Genomic DNA, 26,775 nt, shown 5'->3' with positions numbered 1-26,775 from the left:
TTACCAAAGTTAGTAGAATCCCTCTAACAAAACACCTGGTAATATTATTAACAAAAGCCATCCACATATCTCCTGAATTATTAGTTAATGATGCTCTCTCTTTTGCTATTCTAGCACAACTAGGATATAATGACAGATGTGTATTGATAGGGCTTCTAGAGTGAAGAGTTAAATTATATTTGCTGTCAGCAATGTGGTGTTAAATGTATGAACTGAAAACTCACTAGTCACCAACCAACAACATTGTCTAAGCACCAGAAAACATGGAAAAGAAAAGTTCTTGACTCTGTCCCAGTAGGGCTGCCACTTAGATATTTTTGAAATTTAATTAAGCAAATGTCATCATTCCTAACACAAACCATCTTGCGGTGAGCATGCTTTTGAATGCAAAAAAGAGAAAAGCAGAAAGGAGTACTGGAACCCCAAGGAGTTAGGAATTATTCCCATATTAGGTACTATTTCCACAGTGAGCTGCGTTCCCAGTTTATCCATTTTCATTATGCCAATTTATTGCATATTATGTACTAGGGATGTGTGTTTAGATTAAAAACTCATTTTTGTAGGTGCTACATGAACAAGCCACGAGACAGCTCCTGCTCCTGCAGACTCCAATGTAATGTCACAGTGACCTGGAAGCAGAGGATAAAGGATATGGACAATGGGGAGATGGTGCGAATGGATGCATCCAGAAAAAAAGCACATTCTTCAGAGTAGGCAAAATCCTGCTTTTCAGGAGAAAAACTGTATGACGTGAAAGTGTACGTGGGCTATGCAGACATCTCATTTATATTTAAGGGTGGATGTTGTGTTTATGAAACGAGACACATAAATAGCCTAAGAAATTTCGGTCCTCTCCATCTAGAGGACAAATGTTCCTCCAGTGACCTGCCAAGCCTAAACTTAAAAGGATTGGGGAAGGAGAGGGCAGATCAGGCTCTGCACCCATCGCAGACTGAGCTCTCTGTTCCCACTGTCATCAATAGCAGCATCTTCCCCACTGTGATCTCCCCATCCTCTGCAAAAAGGGCCTAAAAGAACTAACACTAGCAGATCCCAGGTGTGCCAATAAATCCACACACTGCCTCCAGCGATTTATAACAGTGACTTGCATTTTTCAAAGAGATTTTGACGTGGAGGAGCCTGAATGTTACATGAAGCGTGTGGAAGTCTCAAGTAAATGAGTCTGTTTTGAAAACAGGGCCCAACCATGCAGCTAGAAAGCCATGAAGGACTTCAAGAAGCGCCGACACCGTACCAAGCGAGTGCGCCCTGCAGAGCCCACGCTGCCCCTGAGGCTGGAATCAGCACAGCCTGCCTGCACAAGCTTTGCTCTTCTGCTGCTATATAACCCAGGGTTAATGCAAACTTCGGGCCCTTCCTACCCTGGGCAGCAGCTCTGCATGGCACTGCGCAGCAGCCCGTGGCCACACCGGCTGGAAAGGGCTGTTGCAGGGTGCACTGCGGACACATCTCAAGAGCTTACACCACCCCATCTATGCTGGGACCTCTGTCACGCCTTACTTCACAGAGATGGCCTGAGGATCCGTTTTAAAGAAACTGGTAGGGCCCCAGGGGGCAGGTGGGACAACTAAAATAGCTTTAAATCCAGCGAGGTGGCGTGGGGCGGGGGGCAGGGAAAGACAGCTGAGACAGCAAGCAGAGGTAAGACCCAACACTGGAATCTGAAGGTATAAGGCAACTGATTATTAAAGAAGAGACTTCTTTAAGTGTCTTGGTAATTTGGCAATGAGAAACCTCATGTTACTGCTTCATCAAACAGTGCATACATAACATGGCATTGTGAAATCTTGAAATCTTTGTACACAAATACAGTTAGGAGAAGAAAAAAGGAAAACTTGGCTGTATTTCTGAATATACTCTCTTCTTTGGGAAATAATGTTGACACAGCCAGAACAGGCCTGCTATATCCAACTCTCATGCACATGTCCTCATTCCTACCGCTTAATAATCATAATGAACTATGAGGGGAAGGTAAATAGTCTTCATTCCACATCTCTGAGGATAATAATAAGAAGGAAGAGATTTCAAACATTGGTAATGACTTGTAGAGCTGCACATTGCTTAAAACATCAACCACGAGCCAAGAAATACCCCTCAAGGCTGCAAGCAAAAACTGTTTTTGGCTCTGCACTGTGAACAGAAATTTTATTTGATCAACAGAGTTATTGCAACAGACTTGCTGTTTAGAGTCTGGAAGATCATCTCTAAAGCAGCCCCCCTCACTGCAGCTGAAGCCTTCTGCATGGCAAACATTTGGACTTTTGAAATGCAGCTCTGGCTAACAGCTTCAGCTTAATCGTGATCATGACTACGGAGCGTCTTCGATGCTTCTCCCTTTTCTAGCTTAGAAGTCTGTGTGACTTTTCATGGGGAAATAGGAGAGACCTGCGAGTGGCAAGAATACTCCTCCCCTCTCTTTTGCTTTGGGAGAATTAAATCATCTGAACTATTTGTGAAAAGGTTCAGCCTTCTGCTCTCAGTAGCTGTACAAGTATAGGGGCAATCCCTGGCCTGTAGGCTTTGCAGGCTGAGAAAAAAACAGACATGTATGTGTGTCCCCCTCCAGAAAAAAAAAAAAAAACGCCTGCCAGAGAATACTGGCAGGGAGGAAAGGGAGGAACTGAAAATTGTTTTTTAACAGAGTTTCTCAGAAAATGACAGATCTTCTCAAAATATTTTAGATATCTTTTTTTGTTGAAAGGTGAAAAGTAGACAACGTTAAAGTTGAAATTTGGAAAACTGAAGGTCCGTTATTCAGATATATATCTGCCATAATAAATGTGTCTCCCGCTGGTATTGCTAAAGAAAAGTAAGAGTTTTGAGAAGAGAGATGGTTGTCAGGAGCAGAAAGTTATTTTCGACAAGAGAAAGCCAAAGAACGATACTGACTGCTCCCGAAGACAGCACACTGAACCCTATCCAGCTAATTACTTAGGGACATATGGATAACTGGCATCTCCATGCTGACAGTTTGTTGATCTGGCAAAACAGAACCTTCTCCAACCACGGGAATAAGATTTAAAAAACCAATAAATCCACAGGCTCCTGTTCAGCAGAAAGAAACCAGTGGGGCACAGACCCCCTTACCTGTGTCAGAGACACAAGTGCTCTGACGTAAACCAGACATGATCTGCCTGACATCCTCGGGACAGAAGGAATTTCAGAAAAATATGCCATAGGAGAGAGCTCTAGAGCTCAGAGAAGCAACTGGGTCCTCACACAGTCCGTACAGCCCATAAGCAAAAAGGGCCAGAATACAGCAAAACTAAACAAGCTAGAAATAGACATATTTTGGGGGTGTGATGTATGCTGACTGACACCCCAACACCAGAATAGGTTGCCTAGAGAAGTTGTGGATGCCCCATCATTGGAAACGTTCAAAGTCAGGTTGGATCATCCAGTGAAAGATGTCCCTGCCCCACAGCAGGGGCAGGGTGGACCAGATGATTTTTGAAGGTCTCTTCCAACCCAAGCAACTCTATGGCTCTATGATTTCCTACTTAAGCACTGACATAAGAAGCCTGAAATATGCTGGTTCTGACAGTTTGAACTACCATTAAAAGCAATGTGGCTTTTCCAAATATCATCTCTGATTTCTGATTTTTTTTTTTAAAACAGAAAAGCACTAACACCACGTTGGGTTTTTTTTGTTTTGTTTGGTTTGTTTTGGGTTTTTTTTTTTTTTTTACAACGAGTGGGGCCATTCAAGGTGTTTGCAGTGAGTTTCAGAGTCTGTGACTTTCTTATTCAAATCCAAGCAGTATGAAAAGAGGCTATGATAAATTGTTATGATCAAAGATTTACCTTTCTAAGAAGATGGAAGATAGAATGGCAAAGTACAGAAGAGGGGAAACAGAGAGGAAGAGTAAAAACAAGCACTTTGTCCACTGTTGCCTCCAGGGTTTATGTCTGACAGACACAAACCAAACCACCTCTAGGAAAATAGTATGTTTATTTCCAGTGAGAAATACACAGCTTAACATCCCAACTAAAGCCACGTGGCAATGGGAGAGCACCACAGTAGTTTGTATCCTTGTCATATGGCCAAGGTGAGCATTTGCTTTCTGCCGGGTGGCCTTGGATGGGCAGAGAGACATTTTCTGTGCATCAGCGATACAGATCACAATCATTGTAGGGCTGTTACACTCGATCTCTACTTCAAAACCCACGTAGTGTCTCCACAGTGCGGTGGTGTCTGCAGGTACAAGCACCACCAGCAAGCCAACAGCACTGAGCCCTGGAGAAAGAGTGGAGAGGCCACCCCAGGCTGCTGGGAACAGCGGCATGAGGAGATGAAGCCTGTAAGAAAGGTTGGCACCTACTATTGTGAACAAAAAGCATGTCTGTAATTAAAGCCAAACCCCAGGAAGGTTGCGCGTTGCACCACTTGGAAGCACACGGGGATTTGGGGCAAACTGAGGAGATCGGTAGTGTTGGCAACGTATCTTTCATCTTCCGCCGCAATAAGCAGCAGAGGTAGTAACCGATAATTACCACCAAGGTAAACACGGGCATTTCACACCTCTGGTGCTTCCTCACCTGCACGTTGAGGACAGTGTCTCAATACTGGTTCCCATTCATGCCTCTGTGTAACCATGGACCTGTGGCTGGGCTCCAGGATCATAAATACTTCACCTGAGATCATCTAGCAGCTGAGGGCTGGGAAGGGATCTCAGAGGCTCGCCCCTTCTCTTGCAGCAAAGGTGGTCCCTGAAGGAGGGGCTCCCCTCATTGCTCATAGGAACTATTGAGACCTGAGAAGCAGCTGGGACTTGGCCCAACCCAGCGCACGCTGGTCACAGAAGGACATCGCAAGCAGGGTCACAGTGATTCCTACTCCTTCAGTAAGTGTGTCCCCTCGCGAAGACCCGCTCTCCTGCAAAGGCTCTGCCTGCCCCTCCTGCGTCCTGTGGAGCTCCTGCCTGCCAGGGAGGGAAGGGGCCCCATTACAACGTGGTGGCCCCCCAGCACGAGTAACATTGGATCATTCAGCAGAGCTGGGAACAAACACCGGTCCTGACGCAAACAGCCCCATCCAGTCCAGCCGTGCAACGTGACGAAACAGATCTGCCCAGGCAGAGCCGTGCAGACTGCGAAGGGAAGTCAAGCGCCAAGCACGCTGCAGGTTGGCAAGCCCGGTCTTTTTTTTTTTTTGTTTTTGAGTGGAGGCTCGTCCTTTCCTTTTATTTAAGCAACACTTCCAGGGGGAGGAAAGGCTGGAAGAAATACTGCCTCGTCACAGGGGCCTCTCACCAAGCTCCAACAGTGCAGCTAAGAGGAATTCTGCCCGTTTTCCCAAAAATGAGTACAGCCGATGCCTTTACAAAAGGACGGCGAGGAGGAGCCATGCGGAAAGGGAGAAGGCAGAGATAGGTAGGATACCCTGGGGCAGGGAGAAGCTCCCCGGCTTGTGTAACTTGCCAGGGTAGAGAGTTGCTCTAACAAGTTACGCAGGCTTCTACAGCAGCTATGAATTTGATCCTATAAAAAAAAAAAAAAAATCAACAACTTAATCACATGCTTGGGTCACATGGCAGCAAGGGCAACACACAGTAGCAAATGTTGATTTTTATTTTGGTTTTGTTTGGTTTTAATATAAAGTGGGAGTGAGGAGTGAAACTTGGGTGGGGCTTTCTACTACTCACTGGGAGGCAAAGTAAGGTCTTCGCAACAGCTCCTGCCTTGGTTTTGCTCTCCCTCAAGAGCAGGGTGCTCTCTGGGCTCCCCCAGGGCTGGTAACGCCGCAGTTTTTTTCCAGGGCTCGCAGACCCTGGGCTGTTCCGCGGCGCGGGGCCAGCTTTGCTATGTCTCAGCAGGACCCGTCGGCTGAGCGTGGTTGGAGCGGGCTGGTGGCGGGAGCGCCTGGCACAACCCTGAGGGGCAAGCAGGTCCTCGGCAGGGCCGTCTCGGGGGGAAAAGATGAAGGTGTCAGGAGTGGGAGGTGTGGAGATGGCGGGGCAGGGCGGGAGGCTGCGTGGCCGGGAACCTGAGCCATGCAGCCTTCCTAACCTCCCTGCAGCCGGGAGCACGGGCGTGCCGAGCGGGCACGGCAGCTGACAGGGCTCCCATCAACACCCACCTCTTCCCAGCGGCGGGAGGAAAGAAATTCTGGCTGGTGTTGGGCGTCCTGCAGCCAGCGGTGAGGCAGGCCGCCCTGGAGAGAGGGGAGGCCTCGCTGGCAGCTCTGCATCAAACCCAGAGCACTCGCTGCCGGGGTCAGATTTTGCTGGTCACAATTGGTTATTTTTTTCCAAAGGCACGTGTCAAAACCATCTGGTCTGAAAGTGTCTCAAAGTGAAACAGTTTGTTTTAACTCACAGAAGCCTCTGGGTTTTGCACTGCTCCGTCTCCACCTCTCTTCATTTTCTGTGGTGGCAGAGACCCCGAAGTCACAAATCAACCAACACACCACTTTGTTGTTTTGGCAATTTTCAGATGAAAACCCTGTCTTTTCTTTACCCACTTCTCTGATGCGGTATCTAGTTATAGATCTGCAGGCCTTACATTTGGGGGTTCATTTTCAATAACCCTGTTCACATCAGACACAGATTATTGCAACGGGCCAAAATAACAGAAGGTGAGTGAACGGTCTGCTGGCCTGTTCCATCACAGGGAGCGCGGCAAACCAGCCTCCCCAGAGAGAAAGCAGTCAAAGCTTTGCTGTCTTGCACCATGAGGTCCTCACGGAGATGCAGCTTTTCCTGTCAAAGCGAAGCTTTACTGATGAATCTTGTGTGCACACATGTAAAACAGCATGAGCGTGCATACCCGAAGCTGGAAGAGCTGCAGGGGGGCCGGGGTCCTGCCTCCTCACACCCCAGCCCACACGGCTCGGCCAGCAGCCGGCTGCGGGACACGCTTGGCTCAGCTCTTTCCTTTTAACTCCTTTGGTGCAATTAAAGCAGCACAGACTCAAATGTGGCTGCAGGGATGCTGCTGTACAAATACAGGAAGGGAAACCAGATTTAACGGAGTATGGCACCTTCGTACTAGCGTAACTGTTCACACTGGTAGTTGTACCAGCATCAATCTCCTTGTGAAAATATAAATTATCTCCTCAGCTGGAAGTCCTGTACAGGCACGGGCACTGTGGGGAGATAAGAGCCCTGTGCTGCTTGGCAGGAACAGTCTGTGTCTTGCAAAGTATCCTTCTGGCTTAGAGGAACCAGAAATGTAAAGGAGAATATTTGTTTTCCTTTTAAAAATAGCTTGTTCTAAGGAATGCCTTTTTCAACCACAAGAGGATACGCGATGGAAGGGATACAGGATCTAATAACCCACCTGGAAATACTTTGTATGGAAAAGCAGTTCAGCGAGTTTGGGGATTGTGCCAAAGAATTATCAGACAGGCCTTGCTTGATACGATTTGGTTTTGTGGGCAGGTTTTACAGCCCAGCAGGATCTCCCAAAGCTGAGATGCTTTTAAGCTGCCCGTGTATGTGCCTGGCCCTTATTGCAGTCCTGGCTGTTGGCCAGAGTGATTCTGTTTGTGAGAGAGTGAACAAGTGAGGATCATTACGACTTGGAAGGAGCTCAGATCTTGCTCACTGAGGACTCTGGAGACACAGAATGGGACAAAAAACGTAGAGAAATGTATCAGGACATGGGAACCTGTAAGGAGATGGCATGCTCCTGCAAATTTCAGCTATTCAGGACACGGTCTGCAGGCTGTGGGACATCTCATACGCAGAAGTAGGTGAGCCTGGATGCAGGAAAAGAAGAGGCTTCCCGCAAGATCTGTATGTATCTCCTACTCTGAGGCAATCGCACGTCAGCAGATATTTATTCTGATGATGGAATGGTGGATCCAGTGGCTTCTCCAGAGCTGTGACTCTGCTCCTCGTCCTTCATGGTCATGAGCGACCGTGTGGCCTCAGGAACAGCAGCATAGTATTAAACAGTGGGAGTTTTCAGAGGTCTACGGCAGAGCCTCCACTGCACTTTCTTCAAGAGGAGGGAAAAACAATTCAAGGAAAAGGTAAAGATGGGGACACACCCCTACACCCCACACCCCACCCCGTATTTTTTCAAGGTAAAAAAGGACTACTAAAGAAACCATCCAACTTCCTGCAGAACGGAACAATTGAACTCTGACAACCATGGGGCCCCCAAGGAGCACTTCCAAATGAAAATTTATGGACTTTCTAGCAATTTTTTTGTTTTGTTTTGAGGGGTGGGGGGGAGAAAGAGGGAAAGAAGTAAAGAAAAGTAAGTTCCATGGAAAGCTGCCATTCTTCATTGAATCAAAAATAGAACTTCTTGGAAGTTTACCAACCAGGCATTTTTGTGTGGAAAACACTAACTCTGCAGATTGGGCACTGTCCAAGGAAAAATACACACCAGTTTTGGACAGGAATAGAGTTAGAGGTCTAGATGTGTTCACTCTAAAATACCTGCCAAGCAGTCCCTGCTATGGCAGGACGTGAGAAGCTCGCAACGCCTGCTATTTTTCTGTAGCACGTTAGAGGTCTGGCTTTTGGTCTCTGACTGTGTATCCACAGGGTTTTGGGGAGGTGTCAGTGAGTCCTGGAGCGCAGCTTGCCCGTTACAGTTAGCGGAGATCCAGTCAGTACACTTACTGGAGTCTTGGGAGATTTTTATCTGAGTTTGACACCTGCACTTGGACAGATGACTTATGCCTCGCACCGCGCTGCAGCGAGGGGACTGAAGGGAAGGGATATTGGAGTGTGGTTTTCCAGGGGTGGTAACGGGACTGTTTTGTTTAGTCCAAGTGTCTGAAGAATAAATCCACGTTTAGTATGAGGTATAGCACGGAAGGAGCAGGAAACAAGCTGGGAGACTGGCCACCCCCTGAGCTGTGATAGGATTTGGTGTTTGCTTGAATTGGGGGATTGCTCGGTTGAAATCCACTAAGGATGGAGTTCCACACCTGATACTGCTGCTTGCCATGAGTCTTTGGGCAGTGGATGGGGATGGGAAATGGGAGCACAGTTTTTAGCTTGAGGGGCTTCCTCCTCCCATTGAAAAGTTGCAGACCTACCCTTGCTCTATATTTGATCTCATGCACGGTAAGAAGAATTCTGAGTTGTTTTTTTTTTTTTTTTTTTCTAGCCTTCTTCAACCTCTCCCTCTTTCTTCTTATGCCTGCCATAACAGTATTGGAGCACCTACCTTTTCCATCTGCTTGTCTGCATACACCTGCCCACGCAGTTCCTCTGCCCTGTGCTTCACCTTGTGCTGGGTGCGATGCTGTTCTTGGTGAGTCAAATCCAGCGAGAGGCATCCAGACAACCTAACATTGCCTAGGGAAGGCACGGTGCTGAAGCTCCTCTTCGGTTCTGCACCATGAGGAAACCCTTTGCCTGGATGGGTTTATGTTCCCTTGCCCCACCTGTCCCCAGTCCCAGGTCACATCATCACCCGTGGGGGCCACACGCTGCGCGCACCCCCAGCGAGCAGGGCCTTCCACCCAGGGCTGTGCTGAGAATACCTCATTGTTTCACTTCTATTTGGAGGGAGAAACCTGGGATGGTATTCTAGCCTGGGGCACAGCACAGCTCTTGAGCAGGACTCGTATTTCTTGTTTCTTCACAATACCAACTTTATCACCCAGAAGAAAGCTGAACTCTTGAGTTTTTCCAAAGAGGGTCACAAGCTTGGCTAGAGCCTTGTGCCAGTTGGCTGTGTCCTCTGGGTGCCCGGGGCTGGGACTGCACCGAAGAACACGGCCACTGGTGCAGGTAGTCTCTCTCACTCATAGACACATAGAGCATCTCAGTGCCTTCTTCCTTGCCCTTTCATGGTCCAGTTGCTCAGAAGGATGCCAGAAATTGGACAGGATTCAGTGGAGCCAATATATGAATGTCTGTATGTGTACCTAGGTAGGTATGTATCTGTATATGAAAGGTGGACTAAACACAGTTCTTCCTTTTGAATAGTATAAAGCTAGCATTTTCGCTGGTGGTAACTTCCACAGGGTAAAGAGAAGGTACAGCAGAGCTGACCCCGCGTGGTGTCATCACTGATGGGGCCGGAGAACCGGTTTAAAGTCGTGCCCTTATCAGCTCAAAGCTGCATTCCCTGGTGGAAGGTTATGTGCCTGCCTGGCAGCCTGTCACTTAGATAGGGATAAGCTCAAGGAAGACTAACCCAGAAGCTAATGAGAAGGAGGAGACTGGGAATGCACTGAGAAATGTCCTGAGAAGGCAGGAAGAGGACACAGAAGAGCCAAGCCTGCCCTCCAAGGGTTGAAGTATTCAAGTTTGCAGGGCTGGGGAGTCAAGAGATTGGTGCAGGAGTGCAGGCACCTCTCCTGCAGAGAGGGCAGATGCTGCACTAAGTTGGAACATTGCATGGTGAGGCTGAGTGCAGGGAGAAGGATGGGAGGCGTCCAAGGAGGAGTACAGCCCATAGCTCTGAGAGCCTGGTTCTGGCATGAAGGTGTGAGCAGACTGGGATTTTAGTTGCTCTGGAAGAGGTAGGACATAATGACTGAGCAGAAAAGTTAAACTAAGTGGTTTTTTTATCATCTGGGAAAGCACTGAAAGGCAGTGGCTGACCCTTAGGAATAAGGTGAGCCAGAAAGGAGCTGTGATAAAAGGGTGGAGGTGTCATTAGTGTGTCCTGTCAAGGCCTGGCACATGCTCCCTCGTGTCTGGGTGTCTAAAGCTTAGGGAGCTGGTTCCCTCTTCTTTTTTTAGGCTGGCAACTTACACTGGTGTAGGCAGGCCTGTCTCAATGTTGTGGTAATGGCAGAGGAATTTTGGGGAAAAATGGGGGGTAGGAAGAAGTTTTGTGAAGCGGCCAATGTATTTCTGAGGTGTGAGGGTAATCGAGAGTAACCTGGGAATAGGTGATATGGTCTTGGGGACCCTGGGTGAGTAGAAGGTCAGGAGGACATCAGTGGGGTTTTTAATGATTCTAGGCAGGTAAAGGCAAATCCAGACATACAGGGATTTCGATAGCCTTGGCATTTGGCTGGAAATAGGGATTCTCTGTATGCTTCTCTCCTTCCCTGCCTCTCCCAACCCTTGCTTGATGCCAATTTCCTTAATACAAGATTTCCATTCCAACCTGCACGTCCTTCCCATCCCTCTTCTCCAGCAAGTTCACTCCTTTTCTCTTTCCTCCTCCCCACATAGTGGCTCTTTCTGCCCTCCATGGGCTGCTGAGAATAGGCAAGGTGCCGGGCTCCTTTCCTTCAGCCGAGGGCAGTAGGCACATATGAGGTGTTTACATCAGAAACATCCATTTTTATCTCTCCGGGCATAAGCAAAATAGGAAGTCTGCCATCTCAGGAGGTGACTTCATCTGTGCCTGGAGCCAGCTCTGGGTGAAGGAAAGGGAGACCTGCTTTTGGGCGTTCCTGCTGGGGTTGCTCCTGTGGCTGCAAAGGCACCATTATGCTCGTGGACCCGGCTGAAGCCAGTGAAAGCTCGTGACAGCCATGTGCAGAGGACCCTGAGAGTCAGGAGGCCACGACAAGAGCTGTACAAAAGCTCTCGGTAAGACCAGCTTTCCCCCAGCACGCCTGACGTCCAGGAAGACGGTAATCAAGAGTTTGTTCATTTGAAGTGCAACAGTATGGGACTGCTCCAAAGAGGGTTGGGAAGCTTGGGACTTCGGCTGGGATCCACCAGACACGAGTGGGGCATGCCCGCGGCAGGGCTAATGGCACCGGTGCCGTTATCTGCTGGTGGAAAGGGGTTTTGCTGCCTGGCCAACAGCCTCTCACCAGCGTGGGGCGTGGGGGTGCCCGTGCAAGGTGATCTCGCGACACTGCGGGGGCAGAGATGACCAAGAAGCCTGAGGTAGGTGTGAAGTAAGGCATCACAGGGTAGCGGTGAGATGGTCTGGCACATGCCTACACAACCTCCAAAACCAGCAAACTCTCTACCCAATGGAGTTACTGTAGCTCAGAGGAGGATTATTTACTAAGACCACCTTTTTTTCCCTTTTTAAAGGAAAAAGTGGTGCCTCAACAAAAGGCAAGCAAACCCAATGCAGTAAAGCTGCTGTGTCAGGAAGTACAAAACAAACCCACATCCCATCAGAACTAACCCGCTTGTAGCTTTGCATCCAAAAATATTAGTCCATTTATTGCCCATTAAAAATTCCCTTTGTCTCTTCTGAGTTGTGGTGCATGCTTGAGATGTTAAAGCTGGCACTGTCAGTCTTTAAAGAAATGTTTGAGATCTATTTACTCATTAACTTTCAAATGCAGGACACTTTCAAAACCTTTTCCTGAGGGCATCCCTGTGTTCTGTTTGAGAGAGTTACTGTTGTTTTCCCACCTACCCTGAAGGGCTGTTTACGATACCATCTCTCCCTTTTAATCCTCTTTTCCTTTCATGTCTAACAAACAGTGTTAAACAGAACACAGGGGGAAATGGCAGCTCTCACACATTATAATCATCTATACTTAACCGAAGAAAAGAAATGCTTCACGATCAGAGGTCTCATTTTGTAAATTAATGCTCAAGAAGCTTTTTCCTCCATAGTTTCCAGATAAAACCTCTGTTCTTCCAAGCCTTAGGTTTGTATGGATAGTAACTTGGATAAAGAGTTTCTAGAATTGATCCTGTGAGTCAACGTGCACTCTATACAGTGACTGGGCTGCCACAAAAAGGATTTTTCTTAGGCCACCCTACACAGAGGGATGTCTTGAGATGTACACAGAGGAACGTGGGTAATATTGAGATGTTGAACTATGACAGAAAATGTTACATTTCAAAACTGGCCACGGTTTCTGGCGTTTTTTATTTTTACAAGACATCTTGATTTCTCTAGCTCTTTCTGCCCTATATCTGAGCACTTTAAGGCTGTGAATATATTTATGTTCACAACTTTTCCATGGGACTCCACGTTATACAGATCAAAGAGGCTGAGAATTTCTTGCAGCAGCGCCAACATGAGCATCTCCCTGATTTCCCCTTCCCCTCTCCCACCACTCACTCACCCCTCAGCTGTGCCAGTTTCAATGCTGTGTGGGAAACAAATCGCAGAACACATCCAGGTTAATAATAGCTGAAAAAGAGAGAGAGAGAAAAATTAATTCCAGAACCTGGACTGATGTCCTACATGTACATCCAAAGCCAATACAACAGAACCTTTTCAGCTCAAATTCAATCTGTCTGGCTCCATCAATAATTTTTACCTGATTTCACATAGGACAGAAAGGTAGACGTTTCAAGAGCTATTGATTTCTTTTCTAAATTTTGTGCAAATTGATGGCTGGGTGAGGGATAGACCTTAATTAGAGAAATACAGCCAGCAGCCAACTGACTAGTGAGTGTGTGCATGCTGGCTGACTGTGTATGCATTAGCTGGTCAGCCAATATACACGTACCTGACTGCTGCCCAATGAGGAGTCTTAGAGCATATAGGGAGGGAAGAATTGGGCTTGTTGCAGCTATTTTATTTTAGGAAGAGAGGGGAGAAGGGAGGCAACTATGAAGCAAGGGTCACAGACCCACAGGAAACCGAGAGCCATTAGTTCCACTGCTCACAAAGCAATTTGTTTAAAAAAAAAACCCAAATTCTATAAAAGAAGTCCTCTTCTGCCAGTGAGCCTGTAAATCAAGTGAATAGTTTCTCATCCAATTTGGGAGGAAGCTGAGAGCTCAGCCTCAGAATCCTATTCAGACTCCAGCAACCACTTCTGCTTTTAGCACTCTGAACACCGAAGGAAACCACGGATACTGATTTCTTTCCCATACTAAAATGTCACTTAAAGCCCTTGTTTCTCCCGAATAACTCTTTTAAGTACTTGCTTCATCTCTGTTCCTACCTGCCTCCTTTCTAGTCTACAACAGCTTGCCAAGAGCTCTGCTCCATTCTCTTCTTTCATATCCTTTGTGCCTCCTCTCTGGCCAATCAGTGGCCTCAAACGTCGGTACAGGGCACTACATGAAATATTGAGCGTATTGTATCTGAAAATGGCGAGTATTTCGGTGCAAATGGAAATTGGCTCTACCTGCCCACCTCTTCTCAGGGGAAAGAGACCTTGGGTCTCCTTGCCACTTTTGCTGACCTGCAGAGGGGACTGGGTGGGATGGGAACCACTGGGTGGAACAGGAGCCATGAGACACCCTATGACCCATGGCTGCAGTCCATGGACACAAGTGGAAGGGTCTTTATGTTCCTGTGCTCATGTCTTCTTTCCATCAGCCCTCCCAAATCAGGCTCTTGCCATCAGCTTTCCAGCACTTCAGGGTGTGCCCTCTGCCTTGCCCAGGGGACCAAGTGCCAGGCACACAGCGTCTGGTTGTACATGGGGGAAGCAAGCTGAGCTGTGTGGCTGCCTGCCTCTCGGGAAGGGAGGAGCAGACCGTCTCTGTGTCAGAAGCAGACACCATCTTTGGTAGGGAAGGCTTTAATCAGAACAAGACCGGGTCTATTCCTACCTTTTGTGGGTTCCTGTAGCCTTTGCTTTCCCCCGTGGCAGAAATTATCATCACCATAGGCAGGTCTTGGGCTTCTCCAGGTGGGAAACCAGAGGGTTTGGGCAGCCGGTGATTTTCCTGGTGGAGGAAATCCCTGTGTGGCAATAATTCAGTCTAATGGGCTCTGTGCCATCCCCACTGCAGACACCCAGGAACATTACTGGGAGCTGTGCTCAGTGTGATCTGTTTGCAGATACTCCAGTCTCACCACAGGTACGAGGAAAGCTGTGATGGGAAAGACCTGAGCCAACTCCCAGGGGATCTGCCTGCGTTAATGCCCGTGTCGCTGCACACCTCTGGCTCTGCTCCAGTCAATGCACTGGGGCAGCTGCTAGAGGTCAGCTCAGCTCCTGCAAGAAAAGTGTCTTCACAGACCTTCCTAGAACTGATTTCACTTCCAGAATGACTTTCTGTAGTGATATACATATATATATATATATTTTTTTTTTTTCAATTCCCCCCAAATGGAGTAATATAGTGATTTTGGAGAGGTGCCACTGGGGATCTGTAAAGGAGATGTAAAGCAGAAGCTAGGGCTGCCTTGCTGGAAGGGAGTGCTAGGAGGTCCCATCCCCTGTCCTCACCACACACAGGAACGTAGGAGGTTCTGGTGAATCCTCACCAACATGGAGCAGCCTCATGCAGTGGCTTTATCCTTGGGCAACTACAGAATTTGGGGAAGTGGTGGCAGGGGGGAATGATCAGAAAGCTGGCAGAAATTGTGTAATTGGTGTATCAAAGGCCCTTCTCCTGTCCTCCAGTCACATTTTAATAGTACCCTATTTTATTCTATGTCTCAGTAAACAACAAAATCATTACTGATAAAACTTGCCTTAAGCAACAAGACACATGTGAACAATAAAGCACTAAGAGCCACATTTTCAAAAGTGTGTGTGCAGAAATGTCTATTGTACAATGTATAAGCAGCATGCGGTCTGGATGTGGCAAGCAGCAACGGGAGAGGAAAAGGGGAACAGATGGAACCTGTACATGAGTGACAAGAGCGGACGTAGGCTCAGATCGAGTTTTGTACTGTGCAGAAGCTGAGCTTTTGAAAAGCCTTAAATAATGACCACATTTTAAGGAGGACTGCACTAATGGGGCATGCAGATAAGCACGCTGAATGGTGAAACTGCAGAGGACACAGCAGTGGAGACAGTGATATATACAGAGTGTATGAAAAAGTTCGGTCTGACATGCCAGCCATGCGTACAATCAAAGGTGTGCACATTTTAGAAACATCAGCCTCCCTGAAACCTCAATGACTTAGCAATAAAACATCGGGAAACGGTAAGTCAGGGTCAGAAAGGTCTGAGAATTCCACGCAGCTGAAATAAAGATTGAGCAAGAGGAATTAGCATCAAGAAATGAGATTCAGATGTTTAAAGCTGATTGTCTGAACCAAGTTAATATAATGCACCATGTTTCACTTCAAAACATTTGGATTGTGCAGCTGGAAAGCCCTTCCCATGATTGTGAAACGCAGCAGCTCGCTGGATCTGAGAGGGCTGGGATAGACGTGTCTGCCTGGGCACACGCAGGCTATACGTGATGAGTTGGGATTACAGCCTTCACTGTCCCAGTCCAGTTTTACCAATTCCCGTGGCCACTAGCACAGAAAACAAGCCCAGCAGCAAGGCTATATGAAGCTCCTACCTTCACATATTCTGGACTTGTCGTCTCTTTCCATCCATTTCCATGCACTGAAATGATCACTCTTTTTTCTGACTGCGAAGCGCTCTGATGATCAGTGTCCCTTGCTCCCTTTCAGCATATACAAGAGAAGACCTATCCAGCCATCCAAACTTTCCAAGGGAAATTATCCTCCCTCCATCCTTTCCACCAAGTCTAGTGGTGCAGTTAGCGGCTCTAGAAAATTGTTTTTACAAACCTACAAGGGTATGGGACAATCACATTTTCACTTCTCTTCGCACACGCGTAGAAGGAAGCCTTTACCCGTATTAATGCAGTCCAGCACCACGATCACCTGTGTGGGACACTGCAAGTCTGCAAAGCTTGCACGCTTTCAGTGCTAAACTTTTTATTCAGGAGAATCTCAGGTGGGTTGATATCCATTTACAGATACAGATGTATTGCATAAGCTCCTTCAGCCTAGCAAAGGGATCCGAGAGTCCGAAAGCGCCCACCCGAAAACCACACCTCGCAGAGAATGAAAATCACATAGGTATGAGGGTTTTGTAGGCTGGCAACTCATTTGGTTTGTAGCTTTGTTAAATTATATTGCTGGTGGGAGCGGCTCTCTCTTGGGATGAGATAACACAGCAGTCCTTGGATAAGAAACTAACTGGAGATGAGTTTCGATTCTGTAACCATACTCCTCCATGCACTATCTGCTCATGGCGACCAGTTCTTGACTGGGGTGATGGTGTACTGAAAAATTAGACAATACAGATATTAAGCTCTCGTATCATAGATTTTTTCCCCTGCTCTATTCACATGTGTTTTCAAGGCAGCTGGACATGAATAATGCCGTTACGGGCCAAAACTCTCTCTGATACATCTCTAGTGAAGCTAAAACCAAATTTGACACTGTGATTTATGCTGTGAGCAAAACACACCAGGGCGTGTTCCCTTGCCTGTCAGCAAGGGGCACAGCAGAGCCCTCCCACAGCCACCCCCCAAGCAAAAAAGGGTGTTCAGCTGCGGGGAACAGCATCTCAGGTTGGGCACAGAGGCAAGGGGCAGGGCTGTGCCCGGGGATGCTCGAACCTTGCCTAAGCCTCTCCTCTCTCCTGGGGCAGATACAGCCAGGACAAAGTCACTTCTTTCACAGTATTTCCAGAACTTTCTGATTTCAGAAGACTCCATGTAAAGTTCAGTGTCTCCTGTTCCTTGGAGCTGAAGTGCACCGCCTGGGGTTTTCCACTTATGCTATGGGAAGTTTTTTGGGGTTTGCTCTGTTGCTGACAGCTTGGAATTTCCATTTGCATCTCCTTCCCATTTCCTTCTCAGACATGCATCATACAGACCCCACAAATTTTAAAAAACGGTGAGAAGAGAGGGCATTTCTTCCCACAGTGAAGCTTTTAATGTGCCTAGTCAACACTGAAGCAGCAGAGGTAGACCTAGGCAAGCTCTCCCTCATGGTCTGTCAGGTGCCTGTACCCAGATCCTGCAGATACAAACCTTGGTGTTGATGGCTACCTGACGTCCATGTCCACAGCTCCCATCCCTCCTGGGATGCCAGCCAGCAAACTCAGACTTCGGGGCTGGGAAGCATGCTGGGGCATTTTTTGATTTAAAATTTGCAGCACCGCTCCTGCCTCGCAGAGAGTTGGGTCATTTACTGATAACGGTGAAAGGGACTGCGTGCGTGCCGGGGCGGCATACATCCCCGTGTGTCCCCAGCACAGGGCGAGACCTCTAAGAAAGAGCATGTGGATGTAGACCAAATACATCCCTGATATAAACAGCTCTACTCCCGCTTCATATGTGGGACACGTGGGAAGGCAGGACTTGCTGCCTGGGCCCATACCTGCCCACGAGCCTCATCGTCCTGAGACCTCCTAGCCATATGGCACCTGTGTCTGGGGACCTCCCAGCCATACGGTGCCCAACGGTACCCGGCAGAGAGCTGGGGGAACCCCTGGCACTGTCCCACCTCGCTGCAGCTAGGCACAAGAGCTTTAGTTGTCTCCAGTAGCTCCTCTCAGCCCAGCCCATCAGCACAGAGAGTGAGTGGTGCCAGCCACATCACAGAGGAGCACAAGGTGAGGTATCCAAAACAAGGGAGGGATTTTAACCTCCCTTTGCTTTCCCCTTGCCCCCCCTGTATTGCACCTGCCATGAGAATGACCAAAATTGTCCAGTGACGTCACTCATCAGCCATAGAAAAGCTCAAAACAGGCAAGTTCCCTGTGGAAATCACCTGAGGAAACAGGCTTGTACCAACGCTTAAAACAACATCCCTGACCAGTTCCTTCTCTCCCAGGCCTGTGATTCACTCCGCACTCAGAACTGGCTGACTGCACTTTGGGTGCCTTGGGATAAGAATCATGTTATTCTTTCCTCGTGTCCAGGAAGGCTCTGATGTGCATTGGAAGGTCTCTGGCTTGTTACAATTAAAATTATCGCTAATTTCATGGGGGAGGCATTTTCGTGCACCGCCTTTTTATAGAAGGCTTCAACGGGGTCCACCCAAACCACACTAAGAAATCAATAAGCACCTTGGCATGGTGCTTTCCTGGCCTAAATTTGCATCAGGCTTGTTTACAGCCAGCAGGCCAGGAGAAAAGGGTCATTCATAACATGCGCCGTGGCATTGCTTGCCTGAATTTTAGAGTCAGCAACTTTGCTTGCAGACACAGTTAAGAATGTTCTCTTCCGCCTACTGCAGGAAGCTGGTCACTGTATCAAAGATCAAAGTTGCTCACACCAACGCAGGAAGGTTATATACAAGCAAAAAGGAACTACAAATGCTCGTATTTAGCTATGGAGTTTTGCTGCTGTGCACGTATTGGTCTCCACATTTGACTATAAACCGCTTGAATCAGTTCAGAAAAAAACAGACACTTGCTGCATCACCACCCAGATTACTCACAGGCTAATCCTCCTGTTGCAGAGACAAGATACTCTGATATCAAGATGTTTGATATGACTTTGGAAAGTTTGGTTTATCGAAAATTGTATTAGAGACTTATTTAGAGAGTGTAATGACCTTAAGTGGCTGTGCTTTAAAAAGGCCAACAAAAGAGTATGCAACCTGCAATGGGTATATATCGCAGGGAAGTAATTTCCCTCTGTTACACATACAGCATCTGCAGAACAGGCAAATGTTTATCGGGAACTGAAGCTCATCAAATCAGTTAATCGTTTCATGAGAAATAAGCTGAGAGACGGCTTTTTAGAAATTCAAAAAAAATCACAAAGGTAGACAGGACCTTTTCAGAAGTTGATCCTGAAATCAGGTGTCCCTGGGATAAAACACAGCTAGGAATTACCAATTACCGTTAAGAAACTTTTGGCTAGCTCCAGCAGTTCTGATGCAAACCTAACTGCTGCTGGAGTCACATGCCCAGCGGCTGCAGGACTGCCACAGGAGAAAAGACTGGCAGGGGAATCCGACCAAGTGTGTCATCCCTCTCTTCTCCTCTCTCCTCCCCTCCACTACAGGATAGGAAATCTGAGAAAAGGCAAACCAGATTTTTAAATTGTTTCGGTGGCTCTGTCAGGCTCTTGAACACAAACAGGATTCATGGGCATTTTGGGTTGATTTCCTTTCATATCTGCTCTGTCTGCATCGCTGCTCAGTTCTGGTTTACTATTCTCCAGCTCCCTGTACAAACAGGATCTTTCCTCAACAATGTTCTGCCACATCATCTTCCTTCCTTTGTATACAGGCTGATACTGCATGTTACACACCACGCGGCTTCCTAAGGCACCACGTTTCTCAATGCTAGCAAAAAACAGGAACCAAAAGCAAAGCAGCAATAAAACACTAAATTCTCGCCGTAGTTTAAAACTGAACCCTTGAATGTTTCCGATTCAAGATGACTTTTCAGTTAACGGATTTTTTCTAGTTTAGTGCTCTGGGTGCCGCGCTGCATAATATGTGCAAATGAGGCACTCATACTTTTTATCAGATTGAAATGCCTCTCCGGCAAGGTCTGCAACACTGACCCATGGTTTTCCTCCTTTTTTTTTTTTTTTTTTGGTGTTGAAAAGTGAAGGCAGCTGAGCAAAGTGCACATTGCTTTACTGTTCACCTCTTTCCTCCTGTCTTGTAAGGCTTGCTGTCTGATTTTTTGCTCCGGGGAGATTAGATAGCATGCCTTCAGGGAGAAGAGAAAACCACAGGGTGCACTGCACATTGCACAAACGCTCATGTTATTCTGAGGCCTGAAGAAATGAGGAAGGAAGCTTGAGGCTGGTGGTTTGGCAGGTGTGGGGCCTTTTTTACACAGACATCTGTTTTAAGTGGTAGCTCTGGGCTCGGGGATGAGCAGGGAACGCTTGTCACTCCCACCCCTTCTCTGTGTCACGGCACAAGGGGTTTGGGGCTCCCGAAGAAGCAAGGTCAACCGCTTGCTCAGGCTGTGCTTTGGGGCTCCGCTGTCCCATATTTGTGGGGCAGGGCTGCAAAGTGAGATGATTCCTCCCTGCAAAGCGACGAGTGGGTAACGCAGCTGCTCCTCTGCCGCCAGAGACAGAGGTGCTAATGGACGGGGTTAGCGCACGAAATGGGTGAACGACAACACGTACACCGCATCGAAACAAACGTTTGTCATCCCCCTAGATCATTTCTGGCCGTTTAGGTAACACTACTAGTGATCCCGGTACAGTTTGGAATGAACTGCTTCCTTCGGCGGGATGTTATGGCACACTGTCTGCCAAGCCTTGCACCACGTTTGAAGGAATTCATCAGCGCTTGGTGGTTAGTTATCTGTGGAATAAGAGATCTGGGATCCCCACCTTAGAAACAATCTAGCAAGAAACAGCAGTTTTTAGGGCTGGATCCTGCTCTGCTAAAACACACGTGTGCAGAGGAAAAAAAAGGGTTTGCATAATTCCCTCCTGGTGGGGATTCTCTGGGGCAAGTAAGTGTTGAGCCATATTGTTATTTTAAATGACAATAAGTTCTTTCTCTGGTAGTTCACTGCCAACTTTAATGAACATTTAGCAACTTAATTATCTTTAAGACCGCTACTCCTCTGTTACAGATTGCTGAAATTGGTCAGTGCGCTCAGAAGTTACTGGGGGAAGGGCAGATAGGCAGAAAAGCACAGACTGAGCCATCCGTATACAGATGCCCGTGTGATCACAGACCCTCATTTCCATAAGAAATCAAGCTGAAGCCATTTCAAGGTGAGGGGCTGTGGTTAATCCCTCCCAACACACTCATTAATACACCCCAAAACGCGCTTCCTTGTCCACGGACAAGGAGAGTCAGTCAGGTACTGCTTTAGTCTGGGTAGGAGAGGAGCCACAGTTTCTGAGATGGGCTTCGTGGGGGACTGCTGGGCTTTATGGCTTCTTTGGAGGTTTTAAGCCGTCGTTCAGAGCTGGCAAAGGGGTAGGCAACACAGTGGGAGAACTCAGCTCCCGTCTTTGCTTCACGTTGCAAAGGATAGAATAAAGTCTGCTGCTGTCCACACCAGAATGGGCAAAATCCTGACAAAATGAAGGTCTGGGCAGCATTTTGACACTTCTGGAAAGGAAGACAGAATTTCTGATGTGAAGTATCCTGCTGCCATGTTTAATGTGATCTCTGGAACCACCATGCCATTTGTGTTGGTCACCTGTGAGGTGCATTACTGCAGTGCTCACAGAAATCTAATAATCTCTGGAGTTGGGCTCCAAAATAAAACTGTTTTATTCTGAGGATTAAAAGAAAAGCAAGCCACACAAGGAAGCCTGATGTTCCAGCGTTGGTATCTTTTTTTTTTTTTTTTTTTTTTCCTATCTGACAAATATCAGCATGACAGCAAACAGAACCTTCCCAGTTCACATGGCAGCACCACTTAACTGTGCTGGTAAGTGGTGAATCGAGGCCTCGCTCTAGCATGGCCCTAAATTGTACCATTAACATGTGGTTGTAGTCAAAGAACACATTCGGTGGGAAATGGCACCTTGTTACTTCCCAGATTATCTGCTCCCTATGGGGTAAATATTTTAAACATCGCCCAGGGTTTTAGCAGCAACATTCCTATTAAAGTAAATGGGATTTGAGTAAATCCAAGCGCGCAGTGCTGGGACGTTACACCTATAAATCTCCTGTGTCTTACGCTCTCTGCTCTGTTCGCTGACAAAACCCAAGTGTTTGCTGCCTTTGTGAGGTTCGTACAGCACAACGGGCGGGTGTGTGCTCAGCGTTGCTTCCTGTAGCACTGGCTGCAGCTACGGCGCCCGAAGCGGGAAGGACTCGCGGGGATTCCTCAGCTCCACGGCGCGGGCGGCAGCCCTGCCAACCGGAGGAACCCGGCTTTCGGGAGCAGGGAGTCCAGTTCTCTTCTGTGCTGCAGTTACAGAGTGATAAAGCTCCTTTTGTAACAGCAGCTACCTGTAGCCAGGAAGTATTTTAGGCAACAGCTACCTTACAGGCCCCTTCAAGGTTGTTGAACATGTATTAAGCAATTTTTCTTTAAATTTTGTCTTTTGCTTCTATCTACCCCATCACGGTAGTGGTTTATAAGTGCCCCGGCTTACATAACAACAAAAGCTGGGAAAGGCCCTCTCCTTAGGATAGTTACCTTAAAACAAATAACTTGAATTTGGAAAAAAAAAAAAAAAAGCTTGCTCTCCAACAGGCATCGCTTCATGGCTTAATATGATAAATGTAACCTACATGAGCACATATGTCAGGCAGCATTCTTTGTTACTTCACTAGATGGCGTGTGGCCGTGCCTGGTAGGGGGGAGAGAGCGGAGAATTAATTCAGTGTGTAACTGGCTGCGCTGCGCTCCTGACCCTGATGTGCCTTTAACAATGTGGATCTACGAGTTAACGTTTCAAGGGTGAGAACTGAAATTCCTGAATGAGGAATAGGATGCCCAGCTGAAAACAGCTTCATGTTCAATAAGCTGCAACTTCTGCCTGAAGATTACCCTTAGGTGAGCAGTGGGGCAAGGTGATTGGGGGAAAAGAGGTTTATTTGACCAACCTACTTCCTAGGCACAACATGCTTTCAGAGACACAAGTTCTTCATATCTGAAACAAGCCTGAAGAAGGGCTTATGTGTCTGGAAGGGTGCCTGCTTGCTACAATGTGGTTAGCTGGTCTCATAAAAGACCTTACCTCTTCCTATAAATTCTGCCTTCCTTATAGCCTGACACCATCACTGTTGCAACACTACTGGCAAAACGTCCAAAACTTTATGTCCTTCTTGAAAAGGCAAGCCATAAGGTTAATCTGTGTTCTCACTTTCCCTGGTGTAAACCGAGGCATAGCTGTCCTCTTTTGTTCTTCCATTCACTATTTATGTGTCCGGCTTTGGAGGGGAACAAGACCCAGCTCTGCCTGGAGGCACTTACTCTCAGGGGATAACATTAAATCACCCTCACGGGGTGTTTGCAGCGCTCCTGCAGTAAGAATCTGCTCCTTTCTTGCCTGGGAAAGCGGGCATTAACTCTTCAGAGCCTCATCCGTGAATTGCAGAAGGACCTAGGGCCACTAAAGATGTTACGGGTTCCCCAGCACGCACACCAACAGCGAAAGCTTGCCACGGCGAGGTCTGGAGGGGCTGGGTGGCCGGCTGGCAGGGGCACAGCAGCTCAGGGCCTGGGTCAATGTGCAGTTTCACAACTGGCCTAAGCTGACCTACAGCTGGGCTCCTGCCAAAAGGCAGCTCCCCCCTCTCTGCTGACACTTGTGCTCCTTTGGCCGTAGGGTCAGCAGTGCCAGGGGCTGATTGGTCTCAGGACAATCCTCCCCTCCTATTTTTTTTTTATTTTATTTTTATTTATTTATTTTTTTTAAATCTATCCCCCCTCCTTTCGGTAGGGTTAATTTTCAGTCGGCCGAATAGGGTGGCCCAAGTGGCTGGGTGGATGCTGGGGCTGGGACAAGGAGACGGTGGGGGTGGTGGGGGGATGCTGAGAGGGAAAGTAAAAGACCGGCCTTCCTGACAGCAGTCTGCTGGCAGGAGTCAGGGAGGGCTGTGCCCCCACAGTGGGCTTCTGCAGTACCCTGCAAACCTCCCAAATGCCGCGGGGGATCAGGGCAGTCAGCTGCCTTGGGATGGGATGCTAACGTTCCTCTGCTCCTTTGAACACAGAGAAAAGGGGTTTAACAAGCATCTGTTAAAGAATGGTGCCATGAGGAAAACACATCGGATACACATCAGTGAGGGGTTTTTCCTGTGGTATTTAGGCCTAAGGTGTTTGCTGTTTTACCATCCAGCTATGCACTCAACCTTCAGAGGTGTTCAGTGCAACACAGGCACTAGGTTTAACACCTGCTACGCCCTGGTTACAGCTACAAAAGCAGCTTATGTCCTGGTTGTGTTGGCCACCAGTGCCACAACATGGGCAACACTCTCTCCGAAGAACAGCATGACGCCCCAAATCAAGCAGCTTTCCTTGTTTAGGGCTGATGGCTGTTTCTGATGGGAGAGTGCATCTGTGGTAGGTGTCTGGCTTGGGGGGAGCGCGTCTGGTGAAGTGCCAGTGCTGCAGCTGCACGGGGAGCTGTGGGGAAGAGGACCTAGTGCTCACACCGTGGTGTGGGAAAATGGGGGGCAAACACTGGCAACCGGCTGAAGAAGAGCCCCCCCCCCCCCCCCCCCCCCATTCCCCAAAGAGAGAGCTCGTTCCTCCCTTGTGTGTCAGGTTTGTGCGGCCACTGTAAGATGAAGCGACGTGGTAAGACAAGTTCTGCCAGGGTTAACCCACAGCAGCCTCTCCACTAACCTTCCCCCGAAGCAAAGGAGGATTAGAGATAAGATGTTAATGGGCGAGGAAAATCAGGGCCATAGGATGGCTTATAATCAGTTCTGTAGGAGAGGCAGGTGGCTACCTAACTTTCTTATTATGTATCTTCATGAAATGCACCTTCATGTCTTCGATCAGCTCACTCAGCTACCTTGGCCTCCAAGTGCAGTTGTCTCAGCTCACTCATTTGGTTCCCATTTCCCCATGCCATCACTCAAATTTAGTAAGTCGAAACATCTGGACGAACTCAGAAAAAGCTGCAAGTGATGTCCTTACTGTATCTATTTGAAACAGCCTATGCTTTGAAAATCACCGTCCGTACAAACACTTCTCTGCACCTAGCCACCCTTTTCCCCTCAGCCCGGGCTCTTGGTTCTTGGTCCTGCTTTGCTGTTCTTTCACTCGGTTGCTATTGGGCCTCCAGGGTTTAAACCTCTCTTACTGTCAGTATTATTTTGTTTGAATTCCAAAACTGTTCATATACTTCTCTCCCTCTAGTAAACTTACAGCAATGAGCAAAGATCCCATTAAGACAGAACTCTTTGGGCTATAGAGAAATGCTGCCAACTACTGTAACAGGAAAACATTACAGCTCCCTTTTGCCCAAAAATAACATTTTCTTGCTGTGGGTAAATAGCTACCCCAGTTCTGCTGGGAGCAATCATCTCTTTCTCCAAAGGGAGCATGCAGTCCTCTGTCGCGGAGGGAAGTTCATTGCCATCAGGCATGTCCAGGCAGCACTGGCCTCTGCGCGGGAGTGGGGGGAGCAGAGGATGAGGAGACCTGCAGAGAGGAAGCCGAGGGGGACGATCTGAGGAAGCTGCTCCTGCAAGAGGATCACACGACAGAAGCTAAAAAAGCGTTCCCCACTGGAACGGGACTCCAGGCACTTTGTCTGGGCTTCTCTCTGCCCTTGAAGGGATCTTACTTGGTTTCTTCTCCCTCTACTCCATGCCCTGGAAGCTGTAATTCTGAAAGTGAGTCCATCCATGTCCATGTCTGTGGGAAGGCAGATGGTGTTCCAGGATCCGGAGACCTGGGCTGTGTGTCATGTGCTGCCATCTCATTTCTGCATCTTGAGGCAAGTCCTCTTGCCTCTGCCATCTCCTTGCCTAGGTTTATGGCATCTGCTGCTCAGGAATATCACAGGGCCCTGGAATATTCACTGGGTTTTCAGAGCACCCAGTGAACAACAGGTTCATTTTAGCTGGCGTTTCCAGGTACAAAATAAAGCAATTGCAAAACAAGCAAAGTAACGCCATTTATCAAACTCAGTTATACCATCGAGAGCAGACAAAGAGATACCCTAATCAGAAGTTAGCTCTTCAGCTATAATCTGGTTTTAGTTTGTGTGAGTTTTGCCCATAGGTTCTCTTTCCTCCCCAAAAATGCACAGTTCTTGATCTTCCTGACTTTATTGATGTGTCAACCTGTAGTAATTTCAAAGCAGCTACTCAAGTTCTATTAGTATTGACCTATTTTGAGATGAACATTCGCCTCATTAGGCCTTACTTTGCTTCCTGCCCCACGGTTCATCAGCTAAGGGTTGGCTGAGATAAAACCTGAGAAACAACGCTAGTACTTAGAGCAAAAAATCAGAACACGTGAATCCAATCCCAGCTCTGCCACTGACAAGAGATGAATCCCTGCCCTTTTTCTTTTTCTTTTTCATTTTCCTATCCATCATGTGAGTAGTACTGATATCTCTTATGGCAGAGGCACAACTGCTATTTCAGTTTGTAGAACACTTTGAGATGGTCAAAGCACATCTCAACAAAAGTACAAAGCACTACTGGTGTTTCTAAAGTGTGTGATGCATGCACTAAACTAACTCTTTCTGACCTGACACTTTGCATATCTGCTTCCCTGTCACATCTCTACTATAAAATAAGCTGTGTAATGGGTGAACAAATTATTAAACGTGCAACTTTAAAATAGTAATAATAATAAAAAAAAAAAGA

The 26,775-nt window shown here is 47.6% G+C and overlaps 1 long non-coding RNA gene across 6 annotated transcripts in view; it reads right to left on the bottom strand.

Annotated features, from left to right (window-relative positions):
* Positions 1 to 26,775, bottom strand: part of LOC116959114 — a 59,274-nt gene that overhangs the window by 16,000 nt on the left and 16,499 nt on the right. For 3 of the 6 annotated variants that reach the window (XR_006165359.1, XR_006165360.1, XR_006165361.1), the window contains exon 2: positions 12,941 to 13,008. This is a non-coding gene — a long non-coding RNA (uncharacterized LOC116959114). Of the gene's footprint in view, positions 1 to 12,940; positions 13,009 to 14,387; positions 14,521 to 16,082; positions 16,807 to 26,775 lie in introns of those variants that run through there. The other 3 variants (XR_004405653.2, XR_004405650.2, XR_006165362.1) reach the window with 3 other exon arrangements.

This window comes from Tyto alba, unplaced genomic scaffold, assembly GCF_018691265.1.
Source record: "Tyto alba isolate M040663 unplaced genomic scaffold, T.alba_DEE_v4.0 Super-Scaffold_2, whole genome shotgun sequence".
Classification (NCBI taxonomy): Eukaryota; Metazoa; Chordata; class Aves; order Strigiformes; family Tytonidae; genus Tyto; species Tyto alba.
This window is presented reverse-complemented; position numbering and strand designations above follow the sequence as displayed.